Source organism: Rhipicephalus sanguineus, chromosome 11, assembly GCF_013339695.2.
Source record: "Rhipicephalus sanguineus isolate Rsan-2018 chromosome 11, BIME_Rsan_1.4, whole genome shotgun sequence".
Lineage (NCBI taxonomy): Eukaryota > Metazoa > Arthropoda > Arachnida > Ixodida > Ixodidae > Rhipicephalus > Rhipicephalus sanguineus.
Window position 1 is genome coordinate 118,446,864 of NC_051186.1, and position 14,410 is coordinate 118,461,273.

Below are 14,410 nucleotides of genomic sequence, written 5' to 3' on the forward strand. Positions count from 1 at the left end.
GTCGCTTCAAGTAGTACTAGTCGTTTTGCTCTTTGATGTAACGGAGACACCGCTAGCGCTTCAAGTAGTCAAACACGTTTGGACTTACTGGAGAGTTAATCTCCAATGACTCCAAGTTAACCTCCAGTAAGTCCGCACTACAGAGTTAATCTGGCTCCCTCGTCCCATGCACGCCGCTCTTATCACCAAACCTCGGCCTATGAACTTTTACCCAGAATACCGCCAATCCCGTCGTGTCGCGCGAGCGGAAACTCTCCTGGATAAATATGTCACTTGTAAGGATGTACGCTGGGTAGATGCCTCTGTTGGTGCAGAACGCTCGGTAGGCACAGCACATAATGCAGCGGCGCACCCACTCATGGACTGCTTGAACGCCCGCGTACCCCGTAATAAGCAGAATAATCCGCTACAGCTTTACCAGTGGCCCTAACCGATGCCGCTTACATGTTTAACGATTCAAAAACAGCCACTCTTCACTTTTCCAGTGGTTGGGTCGATCCTTCTGCGCAGAATAATATAATAATATCTGGGGTTTAACGTCCCAAAACCACGATATGATTATGAGAGACGCCGTAGTGGAGGGCTCCGGAAATTTCGACCACCTGGGGTTCTTTAACGTGCACCTAAATCTAAGCACACGGGCCTCAAACATTTTCGCCTCCATCGAAAATGCAGCCGCCGCGGCCGGGATTCGATCCCGCGACCTTCGGGTCAGCAGTCGAGTGCCATAACCACTAGACCACCGTGGCGGGGCCTTCTACGCAGAAAACATTGGGGTTGTCCAGCATGAAATCTGGTAAGCTTATTGAACTTGTGTGAGTGCCAACTCACTCTGGCTATATCGAAAATGAGGCCGCCTGCAACATAGCCCGACGACACATCATGCGAACAAACGGAGACCCCAACCAGGGTATTTCGAGATGCCGCAGTCACACAGAGTATAAATTCACCGAACATTAAGCAGGATTTCCTCGTCACCTCTACCCCCCCCCGCCTTTCCCGCCATTCGCACGTTCAACAACGGATCTGGAGGCGACAACCCACGGTAACTTTTCTCCTCCATTAGGACCCATACCATTTGCGCCCTATTTCTCCTGAATGCTCTCTTTGTGAAGGCACGCCTACCACTCTGGACCATAACCTGTTTGGCTTTCCTACCGATCCTCCCACGCAGGGGCCGTCCATCATCGGAAGATGGGAAGATTGTGAGGTCCTGCTTTCTTCGCAGGATCCGGAAACACAGCTTCCGTACGTGAAGCAGGGTGCCGGTGCCATCACCCTGTGTGAGCTGGACAACGGTTGCCAGGCCGAAAAGACAAAAAGTAGCGAAGAAATTCGAAAAAACTGACAAACAAATGTAGCCAGTCTGAGACAAAGGCAGTAAAAGTAGCCAAAAGTATGCACGCGTTAGCGAAAACAATGGCGACGCTTCTATTGGCATTACTGAATGGAAAAGCCTTTGGCCGAACATATATATATATATATATATATATATATATATATATATATATATATATATATATATATATATATATATATGTATATATATATATATATCAGTCTTGGGCAGTAGCTAGTTGCTTCTATAGGTAGCTTGTAATTGTTACTAATTATGTTTGAGTTAGAGGAACTAGTAACTGTAACAGTGTTACTTTTTTCACAGTAACTGTAACGGGAAATACCGTTACAGTTACTTTCTCATATGCCCGCCACCAATAACCTTTCCACAACGCCGCTCCCCTCGCAGTTTAGGCCAACTAGCCCGGCTGTCAATTCAGTCTCTTAGTCCAGAGAACCGTGGACCTTGACCATTTCCCTGGTCCGGTAGGTCAAGTTGCAGGGAAAGCTTGATTCCTGGCCTTCCCAATGTACTCGAGTCCACTGCCGTGTTCCAAGTCGCCGCAATCGCTGCAAGCTACTATATATATATGGTAGGCATGGCAAAACAGATTAATCGGAACCAGAAGCGAAAACCATTTGTAGCTCCCCCAATGCCACGCAACTTAAACACTGAAAACTTCTGTACACTCATCGACTCATACAAAATTGGACATAGATCGGGGGTGATACTATTCTTTTCCGATGAAAGAAAATTAATTTCCTGAAAGAGGAAGGGTATTTGATCAGCCCAAAAAACCTTTACTGGTTCCTGCCCGTATTTGCGTCATCTATTGTGTAAATTTGAGGCCAGGCAGAGCGGAATAAAATCATGACAGAGTGCTCTAACCTTATAGAGCCCCTACTCAGCAGTAGCCTCATCTACAATGCTGTAGCGCAAAACACAAAGCATTACATAGGCGGCCTGCACCGCAGAGAACCTATGGTGTGTGGTCGTGAGACAGGGAAGACAATCCCCACAACAGAAGCGCAGAACGAATTTCATTGTATAATTAAGTGATTGCTGTGTAGAAACAAAACATCGCCTAAGTTGATGGTTTCCCATTGTGCAGCCGAAAGTGACGACTGTCAAAGTGGGGGGCTCCGCCCCCCTAACTTTTCTCAGTGGGCGGGCTAAGAAGAATGGACTGTTCGGCGAGTTGGTATTCCACAATCAAGAAAAAAGGGCGAAAAACGGGGACGAAGGGAGACAAAAACAGCACAAGGCAAGGGGGGCGCCAGTCCGCCTTGCCTCCCCGGTAGATATGCCTATGACACGAAGTTTAGTCTCCTTCGTCCGAGGCTCACAGCTAACTGTTTTAGGGATGGAACAATCGATGAACGATTAATCGATTAAAGGAGCACTGTTAATCGATTATTCGTAACAGATTGCCGCCTTTCATTTAATCGAATTAATCGAATAAAACTCTTCGATTATTACAAGACTAAGAAAATTTGATTGATTGATTGATTGATTGATTGATTGATTCGATTACGGCAACCCACCCCCACCCCCAATACCGCCCCTTGGCCGGTGCGCATGAGTGCGAGGCAAGCGATTCCGAGACGCAGAAGTAGAGCGCTGCTACTCTTTTTCACTACAGCGCACATTTGTACGCTATTAGAACGAGCCCAAAGCCGGCGGCGGCCCCATCCCATAGAGGCAGAAATGAACTCGCCTTTGTCTCAGTTGCTTACGTCGTCTATCTCAAAGCCCTGCCCAAGGCTTCAAGCCCTGGCAGGAGGCAGCTCCACTCCGACGGTGCAGAGGTGCACTTGACCGCTCCTCCTCGCTCACAGCCTACTGCATTCACCTCCTCTCGCCCCCCTTTGTTCTATCATATGCTGGTTAACCGTCGGCAAAGTGCACGTGATGCTAGCTTCCTTATTGGGCTAATATTACATTTTCTTGTGTATAATGTTTCCTTTGTCATGTGAAAGAGGAGCGCGGTGTGGACGTTGTTCACAAAAGATTAAAAAACGACGACTGCTATATGTGTGATAAAGGTGGCAAGCATTACTCGAAGCCAGCGACGGGAACTATTTAGATATCACCTGTTTCTCGCCCACTTTATTAATGTGCCAAAGAGTCGTCTTCCAAAAAAAATGGCCATGACTAAAATTACATTGTTGAAGACTCCGTTTCCAAAGGCACGGATCCGCCCCTTCAGGTAAGTTATCACTATCTCGCTACTTAGCAACAATCTTTTATGTAACTTATCTTGAAAATAAGGTCTCTCTTGAATTACCTAAGCGATTTTTATGCTTGAAAATGTTGCACTGTTGTTAATTCCTATTCGTTCGAAAAGCTGCGTCTTCTTCACACGACGTCTTCCTTGGTCCCTGTGTTTTCAGCGCTATGATGCGGAAAATGCAGACTCAGCAGCTCTCTTGACATAAACACGCATAATAGACAAACCCTAGCACGTGCAACTACGACTTCTTCTCCACTTGAAGCACAACAGGTGCCGCCTTAAGTTCGGCGAATATGCAGCGCAAGGAAGCGCGCTCGCGGATTATGCAAATAGTCTAACAGACCCTGGAGAAAAGCAGCTTTCCACTAATGCGTGCACTCCCACGTCGTCTTCTGCTGTTACGTGAAAGGAGGACAGTCGCGAAATACAATGTGTTCTAATGAGAACTAACAGACAAAAAAGCCAAGGAAAGTATAGGGGATGTTATTTGTAGTTATTATGACGTAAATGTGAAGAAATTAAACTGGACGAAAAGGTAACTTGCCGCTGGCAGGGAGTGAACCGGCGACCTTCGAATAACACGTCCGATGATCTTCCAACTGAGCTACAGCGGCGGTTATCCCCCGGACCACTTTATGGGGTATATATGTTCTTTTTGCTTAACAAAGAAAAACGACCCCTAAAGTTCTCCTTTTTTTTGTTTTTATGTTCTCTCTGATACACTAGACTGGCCTAGTGCTTACGGTGTTCGACTGCTGACCCGAAGGTCGCAAATCCTGGCTGCGGCGGCCGCTTTTTCGGTGGAAGCGAAAATGCTTCAGGGGCGTGTATACGTAACAACCATGATTGTTCGCGGGCCAGTTGGCACATTTTGAACGTAAAACAGCGCGCTTAGACAGGACAGAAAGTTACAAGAAGCTTCCTGTCCTGTCTAAGCGCGCTGTTTTACGTTCAAGCGTGTACTTAGATTTAAGTGTACATTTAAGAACCCCAGGTGGTCGAACTTTCCGGAGCCCTTCAATAGGAGTCTCTCATAATCATATCGTGGTTTGGGACGTAAGACACGAGATAATAATAATCAATCAATCAATCAATCAATCAATCAATCAATGATTTATTTAACGTGCCCAGGAACAACCGTAAGGCCTTTGTGCTGGCGCACGCAAAAAAAAACAATAAAAATAAACAATACAATACAGACAGTTTTCACAAATAAAAAGAGCAAAAACACGTAGACAAAGAGAAATGAACACAAAAGGGGAGGAGTAAAATAAGACAACACGAGAAATATTGACGGGGCATAAAAAATTAGATTGCATATATACAACTATGAGGAAAGACTGAGAAGGGAAGGCTTTGTACACTGTGCCACACTATGCCAAAACAGTGCAAAGCTCGGATAAAAACAATGATTGTGGGCTAAGAAAACGTCAAGATCAAGAAAATTAACATTATAGAGACTTTGTATTCTGTGAACGGTAGAGTGTTGGAAGAAGCAGGCAGGTACATGAAACGGTCTGTTCTCTCTGGTTAACTTACGCGGAATTCGAAAATTTACACAATTGAGAAGTACAGGGCAGGATATGATACCGTGGACTAGCTTGTAAAGAAATAAGAAATCAGAGCGATTTCGTCGGCAGTGAAGTGATGGCAGTGATAATAATTCAGCAGTACTTGAACGAGATCCAGAGCCATTTTTAGCAAAGCGATGGTTATATATGCTGAGGAATTTTTTCTGGACTCGTTCAATGGTGTTACCGCTGGATTGAGCAATGCCATTCTATATCACGGACGCATACTCAAGTTGCGGAAGACATATTGCCGTGTACAATTTGTGTAGGGCCATGGGAGACCTGAATTCTCGAGATATTCTACAAACACATCCGAGAGAACGAAGGCCCCGCATAGCAGCACGCTTAACGTGAGAAGAAAAGTTTAACGCGCTGTCAACAACACCACCAAGATCACTGATTTCATAAACCTTGCATAACGGCACAGAATTGACAGAGTATTGAAATGACACGCTAGATGTTTTGCGAGTGATAGACATGAATTTTGTCTTCGAGGTATTCAGAGAAAGGTTATTACCGTCGCAACATTCGGAAAAAGAGCGCAAGTCTGACTGCAGCAAGCGACAGTCGTTAACTGAATGAATTTCCTTAAAAATCTTGATGTCATCGGCATACAAGAGGAAAGAAGAATTACGAATGGCAAAAGAAACATCATTAATATAAATTAAAAATAGGAGTGGGCCTAATACCGACCCTTGAGGGACCCCACTAGTCACTTTATACAAAGAAGACGTTTGGCCATTTACGGCAACATAACAATATCTATTGAGCAGATAGCTCTGCAGGAGATTCACAACTGACAAGTCAACATCAAAGTGCGCACGTTTAACCATAATCAGCGTGTGGCTGACTACGTCAAAAGCCTTGCTCAGGTCACAGTAAATTACGTCAACCTGTCCTCTCTGAGAAATAGGTGTGGAGATCTGCGTCATGAAACTAGCAAGATTTGTGGTAGTTGAGCGGCCAGCGAGAAAACCATGTTGATTAGGAATCAATGAGTTTTTCACACTAAAAGACAATATGTCGTGAAGAGCCAGCTCGAAGATCTTTGATGTGGCACATAGTAGAGAAATCGGGCGATAATTAGAAGCATCTGTTTTAGAGCCCGACTTAAATACTGGAAAAACACGACCAGTTTTCCACATGCTTGGAAATGTGGAAGTGTCCAGACAGTTATTAAATATCGTAGTTAGTACTGGGACAAATATACTACCATAAGCTTTTAGTATGGCGGAGGGGATGCCATCTGGCCCACATGATAAGGATGGTTTTAAGCGCCTAATGCATTCGCAGATAAGATTTTCATCCAGCGACAAAGCACTGGATGAGCTAACCGCCTTGGGTTGTTGTCTGATATCAGTGCTACTGTCTGAGGCCTTATAAACGGATGAGAAATCCGTGGCAAAACAGTCAGCGACGGCATGCACTTCTACCCCACTTGAGTCCAGTAGTCTGAAGGACTCTTATAATAATAATAATAATAATAATAATAATAATAATAATAATAATAATAATAATAATAATAATAATAATAATAATAATAATAATAATAATAAGTGGTCTGTTTGAGGCCAGTATGTTTCTGTGCAGTCTCAAAAAAGAGGTCACGTCAGTCTGCAATTATAGTATTATCGAGGGCTTCCACAATATCTAACGTACACTGTTAAAAATTCTGCCCCTTGTTTACGTAAAAAGCTGAAGGTAAAAAGTTGCCGATCACTTTTCCGATTCCCAAATAGGGCGATTTCCGCAAACGGAGTCTCCCTAGAAATGTTGTACGTATTGTCTCCTAGACAGATTGTACGTAATGTCTTTTTAGGAATCTTGTACGTATTGTCATTGTCTCCTAGAAACATTGTACGTAATGTCCTCTTAGGAATGTCGTACGTTATGTCTCGAAAAAACGTACGTTGTACGTGATGTCACCTTAGGATTGTCATACGTAATGTGTCCTGGAAATGTACGTAATGTCTCTGAAAATGTTGCATGTAATGACTTGGAAATTTCGCACTACCGAGGAATATGAAATGTGCCGAATAGCGCACTTTGTTGCTTTACAGTCACCAAAGTGCACAACTTGACACCACACTGTACTTAAAAAGTTGTAATAATGGGTGCTGTGTGGTGAAGAAAGTTTCGGTGCTTTACATGCATTTACTGCAATGGTTATCAACTGATGCAAGTGGCAGCTGCTACTTTGCTACGAAGAAGTTGTTAGAGAGAGGAAAAACGCATTATGCAGTGACGGAGACGAAAATTTCCACTGGATGTTGAACACAACAGTCACAAAGAGATGCATGTACATATTGCCCCTGTTGAAACAAATGCCAGGCTACAAGTGTGCTACTTCAGTGAAAATTGAAGTGTTCTGGCACCACATACAAATTAATCGTACATAGTTTGGCTGTTTGAAGTCTAGGGTCTGACAACAGCTCGCCTGGTCGGGTTGAAGCTTTGGTGAAAACATTGTTGGACGCCAATCACAAAAAGTCTGGCAATCCCAAGAACAGATATTGCTGTTCAACTTGAACAAGTAATTTGGCAGGGCAAATATAATGGCACTTGTAGCCTAATATATGTTACAACAGGGGCAACATGTGCATGCATGTCTTTCTCATGACTGCTGCATATAACATCCTGTGGACATTTTTTGTCATTATTACTGCTTAACCTGTGTATCCTCTCTCAAACAACTTCTTCGCAGCAAAGTAGAAGCTGCCACTGGCATCAGTCAATAATCACTGCGGTAGCTGCATATAAAGCACCATAATTTTCTTCACCACAGAACAACCATTATTACAACTTTTTAAGTACAGTGTGGGGTCAACTTCTGTGCATTGGTGACTGGAAAACAACAAAATGCACTATTTGGCACATATATTTCTCAGCAAATGCAGAATTCAGTGTTTCCCACAAAGTGTGGGACAGCACATAGCTGTGGCAGGAAGCATGCATACATACTGCTTCTTGCCAAGTAAACAGTAAACATCCAGCTGCTCTGAACACATAAAGATGGGGTTTATTCTGCGAAACTGTACGAGTATACTGTTCGCATTCCGGCTCATCTGAAAAGAGAAGAAAAAAAATATATGAGGACACTTGAACCAAAAAAGAAGGCAATCTGTGCCGAAACTGAATTTTGCATCTACCTTGCAAAAACAAATGAGCCACACAGTAGCAGGTTTTTAATTTTGATGCATCCACAGCCCGCCCAAACTCATAAAGAAAGAAAAGGGCATGTGTACCCTAAACCCCTGCATGATTGAATAAATGTAGTGTTCACAGTAAAAAATCCAAATAACTTCTGTGCAGACGACATTAAAGACATGAGGGGAGACGTTAAGTTCAGTTGAAATGCTAGATTATTATGTTGAGATAAGACATGTGTAACTGTTCAAGCAAAGCGTGCTCTTGAAAGCAAGAAAACAAAGCAAAAGTGAAAATCAGATTTTGTGCACTAGCTGTCGGACACGTGCAATGGCCGTGAACAGTTTCGAACTGAGGCCGGCTGAGAAAGAGTGTCGGTTTTTGTCAAACATGCCAAATTAAAAGAGCTAAAGAGGAGATAAAAACACGTTTTGTGACATTTAGCCTTTCTGCGTAAAACGAGGCACATGCAACATGAAATAAGCAAATCAAAATGTACGCAATGAGCTACTCCAAAGGTGCGCTTGTGAAACAAAGTTTCAGTTACCGCTCCCACATCACGCCAAGTAGTTTCAGGTGGACAGTGTTGCGAATTGTCCTTGGCTGTGGTGTTTTCACAAGTTAACTCGAAATGTAAAATGAGTGAGTGTCATAGGCAGCATCAACAGCCCAAGGCATTCGCTGAAAGGCAGGCACATCGATGCTGCCCAACTTTCTCTCACAGCTTAATGTGTTACACAATATTAAGCAATATTAAATATATTACACAATATTAAACAATATCATAAGTAACGCACGTCCCTGCTCGTCGGGATCCAGAAACTCAACACCTGACAATGGAATCGAGGTCGCAGATGCTCCTGTTTATCATAATGGGGACGTAGCTTTGCTCTCTACTTGCTTATTCCTTGCATTGCTGCAGTATGCAGCAAAGCTAGCTACACAACCTCTCAGGAGCATTTTGCATTTTGTGGCACTGACGTTGACATTCTGTCCTGCTTCCAAGCAACAGTTTGTCTCATTCAGAGTAACTTGATCAAACCGAGCACTCGATCGAAACGACCGCTAACAAAATAAACTACACCTCCAGCTTGTTCTCGCTCTCGGCTTTTTTCTGTTCCTGGCGACCCCGAGCTCGGATGCTTAGTAATGCAGCAAACGTGGCAAAGCACCTAGCACCGAGAATGAGGCAGCCTCTTACACTGCGGAAAGTATGCTGTTGCAGCAATGAGAGAAATTAATGAAGAGTGATTCGGTCAACTTAAGCAATTTTCTTTGCTAATACTGTCTGCCCTCTTGTATATTGTCTGCTTACATAGCCACAGCAAATAGCACCATGCATGTGCTTTCCTGGTGATGTCAATATGACAACCTGCAGTCTGCTGACATACACAGAGTCATTCATGAAAGAGGGTGTGCGAGAGTGGCTGACGCTCAGTGACAGCTGACTAGAATGCACAGTTTGCTGCATGAGAAAGCACATCTGCTCAAGCTGTCGGCTACTGGGGGTCAAAATAAGCAGGCATGGCCAGGAGGCGAATGCATGCCAGATCACCGCCTACAGCTGGTAGAATAGTCTCCAGCTAACATAGGGCTCTTATGTTCCTTTTCACAAAGCAAAGCATCCCCTCATATTATGAACAATAGACGGGGTCGCACTGGTGCCCCTTGTTTATACAAAGAGATACGAGGAAGCATGCAAGCGAAAAAAGAATCAGGAATAAGGAATGTAAATTTGACAACACAATTCTGCAAATATTGTTAGTGTATCTGAAAATTGCTTTCACTTATCATAAAGGTTGTCTTGTTCTGTGTGAAAACAAGTGCTTCAACATTCCTTCAATAAAAATGTTTATGATGGATCTCCTCAGACTGACCATTTCAGGCTTGTTAACCTATATATTCAGCACACCCTTATTGAATATCAGGCCCTACACACGCAACCAAAATATAGCAGGGATTACAAGCTCATCAGCAAGTAACACCAGCAAAAAAGTAAACTTACATCTTCAGTGATTCAGTGCAATCGCTGTATCACTTTCATTATCTTGCTGTCTGCAGCTGTCCTTGACTGCTGCCTCGCATCGGGTTGATATTGAACATCTCCCTGGAAGGCACAAAAATATGTCGTCTGGATATTCTGTTTGTTCCATAATATAATTATGAAGTCATTATCACATTTGTTCCTGCTTTTGAAACATCACAAGGATGTTTTATTTATAAGGAACTTTTTAATCCTCTTAAAGGAGCACTGACATCAAATTTCAAGATCGAGATGTGCCCATCATTCGATCGCTTGGTATGCATAGGTCTTCTTGGCCAAATTTGAACGGCATCCGTCGCGTGGAAGTTATTTTAATTCGATGTCAAACAGCGTAGGAGAAAAAACAAAAAATCGGCTGCCCTGCAACATCGACACTAGTGCTACGTGTTCGGTGTGATACATTGCACAAAAATCACCCCGAGTGACGATACGCTAGTAACAATGACGTCGACGATCTCTGAGTGTGTTTGGAGCCGACTGCCAGCCATGCTTTCACTCTCTTTGCTGTGTCGAAGCGTGCGGCGTGCGTTTGCGGGGCGCACATGCACAATACGACGACTGGCACCCGGCGAGGCCTATTGTTCCGCACCCCTCTCGCTTTGTTGTCGGGCTGCTCTCGAGGTAGTTTTCGTGAGGGGTCACGCGCTTAACAGGTTTAACCCATACCGAGGCACCCACGTACTTTCAATCTCTACCGCGCGCGGGGCCCCGATTTGAAAACCGCGCTTTCTACGTCACCACAGCTTGAGTGCACGTGGTCTTTGACGCTCCCCGCATGGGTCGCTAGTTTCTTGTGGTTTTTAGGCGGGCGTTTTGAAGTGACGCTAAAATGGTCACAATTAACTACGCTAGAATTAGTTATACGATACGCTAGAGCATTTACGATTTAACTTAGGGATTACCAGACCCAAAGCTACAAATTACAGTAAAAAAGTCACCAACAAAAATTTTGCTGTCAGGGGTCCTTTAAGCTGTGATTAATACAGAGCCAATTGCCATGTGGCTTCAATGTTTTTTGGTTGACCCACCAGAATTCTTGAATAAAGTAAACAATATGAATATTACGTCAAGGAATTCACCACGCAATTTTACAACAGTTCACTTGTGTGTACCTTTAACCTAGCTCTCATGTCTGTAGCTTTTCCAACATTTACCCTTTGCAGTTGTCGTCACTGCCATCAGCATGCACAGTGTGGTAACATATAAACATGAAAATTCAAAGATAGCACAAAGTTTATTTCACATCAGGATTAGTAAAAGCAGTCACGAGAGATATTTTTCTCTTTCTTAGTAATGCAATTTTAATACTATTCAATGAATTGCCCTTGATATCACAGTACTGAACACCGTTCATTTCCAGGCATTGAGTCTATCCATCTCATGCCTTTGTCTTACATGAACATAATATTTCTATGTCCCTTGTCTTGCTCTAAACAATTACATGTTACTTAATGTGCAACATAATCCGTTCATTCATGCATGTGCAGAGACATATACGATGTTCACATATGTACAAACATCTAACTGCCATGTGGGCATAAGTCAGAATGCACTTTACATTCTGTGGTACCTTTGAAGTACTTCTGAAACCAAATGACTCATTAAAATGTGACTGAAAAACAAAAAGGAAAGCACAGAACAAATGTCCAAGTAAAACAAGAAAAGTAGTGTCATGCTAACCCTAGCTATGATACAAAATGAAGGCCTGAATGCTGTCATTACACAGTAACACTCAGGCTTCTAGGAATAATGTTTTTGCAGTATGCTAATGAAGACAATGGTGCTTAATCAATGCAAACCCTGGTTTCCCTGACATCTTCAAAAAGCACATAAAATCATTTGTCAAATCTGAAGCACTACTTATGTGAGGTCCTTCAAAATAAAATTGACACCTCAGAGCAGAGAAAACTGAAGATGATCTCTTTTGCATTCACCCTTGACACTTCTACGTCTTGCATATGCAGAAAAGATCAAACAGTGCATAGAGGCCCTTGGCAAGAAGATCTGATGATACGGAGTATTTATGTTTCACTGAATCTTATCACTAATGTTAGCTTTTCAATTAATGTAGTTCATAATTACAACTAAAGTGAGGCTTTACTTGGCCACGTACAAAGCAAAGGACTCTCCAGAAAATGGACCTTTAACCCTTTGACACGCTATGTACACAATTGTGTGCACCACTTATTTTTGCCATTGGTAACGACTAGGACTAATAGAGAGCAAGATACCTTAGAAGTAAGCAGCGCGAAAAGCAAGACAACGCACACCGGGAGGAATGACAAGAAGCGCTGATCAAGATACGTTGAACAAGATACGTTGAGCTTTGGATCAAATGAACCTGCTGCATAATAAATTTGTGTTCATTTAACTTCATTTTGCAGTGTACTGTTGTATATTATCAGTTTGCTGAAGGCACTACACTGTTCAACGATTCGTTCGAAGGGCTCCTTCCTGCGAGCCATGCCAAAAGTATAATTTTTCTTCACTCCAAATGAACATACACAAAAACAAATTTGCACTATATTTTTGGCGTAAGATTTCATTCTATTAATATAAGAACGTAGCATGAATGACTTTACAATAAACAGATATTTATTACAGTTGAATTATAATTACTATAACACACATAAATTAATGCATTATGACATTATTTTTGTTGCAATATAATATCGAGTGCCTTGAAATGATGTATCAATTTGACGCATTTAGAGATAGTTTTTCATTGGTGGCGTCTGAAAGGTTTAGAGAACATGGAAATATTTCACCCTGTTTCTGTACAACACAACAATACGAATATAACCAATGCAGTGATAAAGTTGGCTAATGAACAAAAGTTATTTGCAGTCAAAATGTTATGAACAGCACATATTTAAGACTTGGCAACTACTGAAGCTTGCAATTATGCACTACCAAGAACAAAAATCCACAGAAGTTCACATGCCATTTTGCTTTAAACACTGTGCTTCACAGAAGGAGGGAGCTTGCATTATGTATAGTTCAGTAAAAAAGTTTTTGAAGTGCTTTATAAAGAATAGAACTGCACGCTGAAAAGAAGTTAGTTGGACGGCTTGATGGGAAAAAACATTTTAACTTGTTTCATTCGTTCTGAGCATCTTACTTCACCAAGGAAGGTGTGAAAAATATGATAAAAAATAAGCGAAAACGGCATCTCAATGAAAGACAGTGACACAAGAAATCAGATTCTATTGAGACATTTTTTGCCCATCTTTGAGTGCCTGTTCCTCATGAAAGTGAGGTCGGCTGCTGCCATTAGCGAGACATAGCTTCAGGTATGCTTTTTCCCATTTCTCTTTACTAATGCAGCTATTGATATCATATATCCTTAGAAAAAATTGAAATGCACTATCAGCAACGTTGCTGTGTTCACGAGCTCATCAGAAGAGAAGCTGGTGTCATTCAATGATGACAAGAGAGTGACAGGAATGGTTCAAGTGATCACAGGAGCAACTTGTAAGCAGCACAAAGCATGTGACTGAAAGTCTGAGATTTCCATTGTAGAGGCTGTAACGAAGTATAAAAGCCTTGGCTCTTTATTTGAGCTTAAGGTATCAATGGTGAGTGTCCTTCAGACGATATATTTTTTGGGTACATGTCACATCACGCTGATCCAACCGGTCACATTCTCTGTGACCCAGAACAGCAGGGTGAAGTGTGCCCAACTGCACGACTGTTTGCAAAGAGCTGTGAAGGTGCAAGCTATGCTGCAGGCAAGTTCCAACATTGTTTGAACAATATCACAAGCACTTGCTATTAGATACTCTTTCCTGTCTTGGTGTTCCTCACATATAGTGTCATAAGTTTCTCAGTTGGATGAGTAAAATAGCGCACACTTAGACAGGGACAGAGTAAGCAACATGACACAAGCGCTAACAACAATTGTTTATTTGAAATAGCAGAGGAAGTCTTATGTAAAAAAACAGGTGAAGTGAGTGCACGTGTCACGCAGGCATGACTGCAAGCCATCTGAAATCGGTACAAAGGAATACAAGTTCCTTTTCGGGCAAACTAATATAAGGCGTTCTAACACATCGTGTGCCTAACCACTGAGTCAT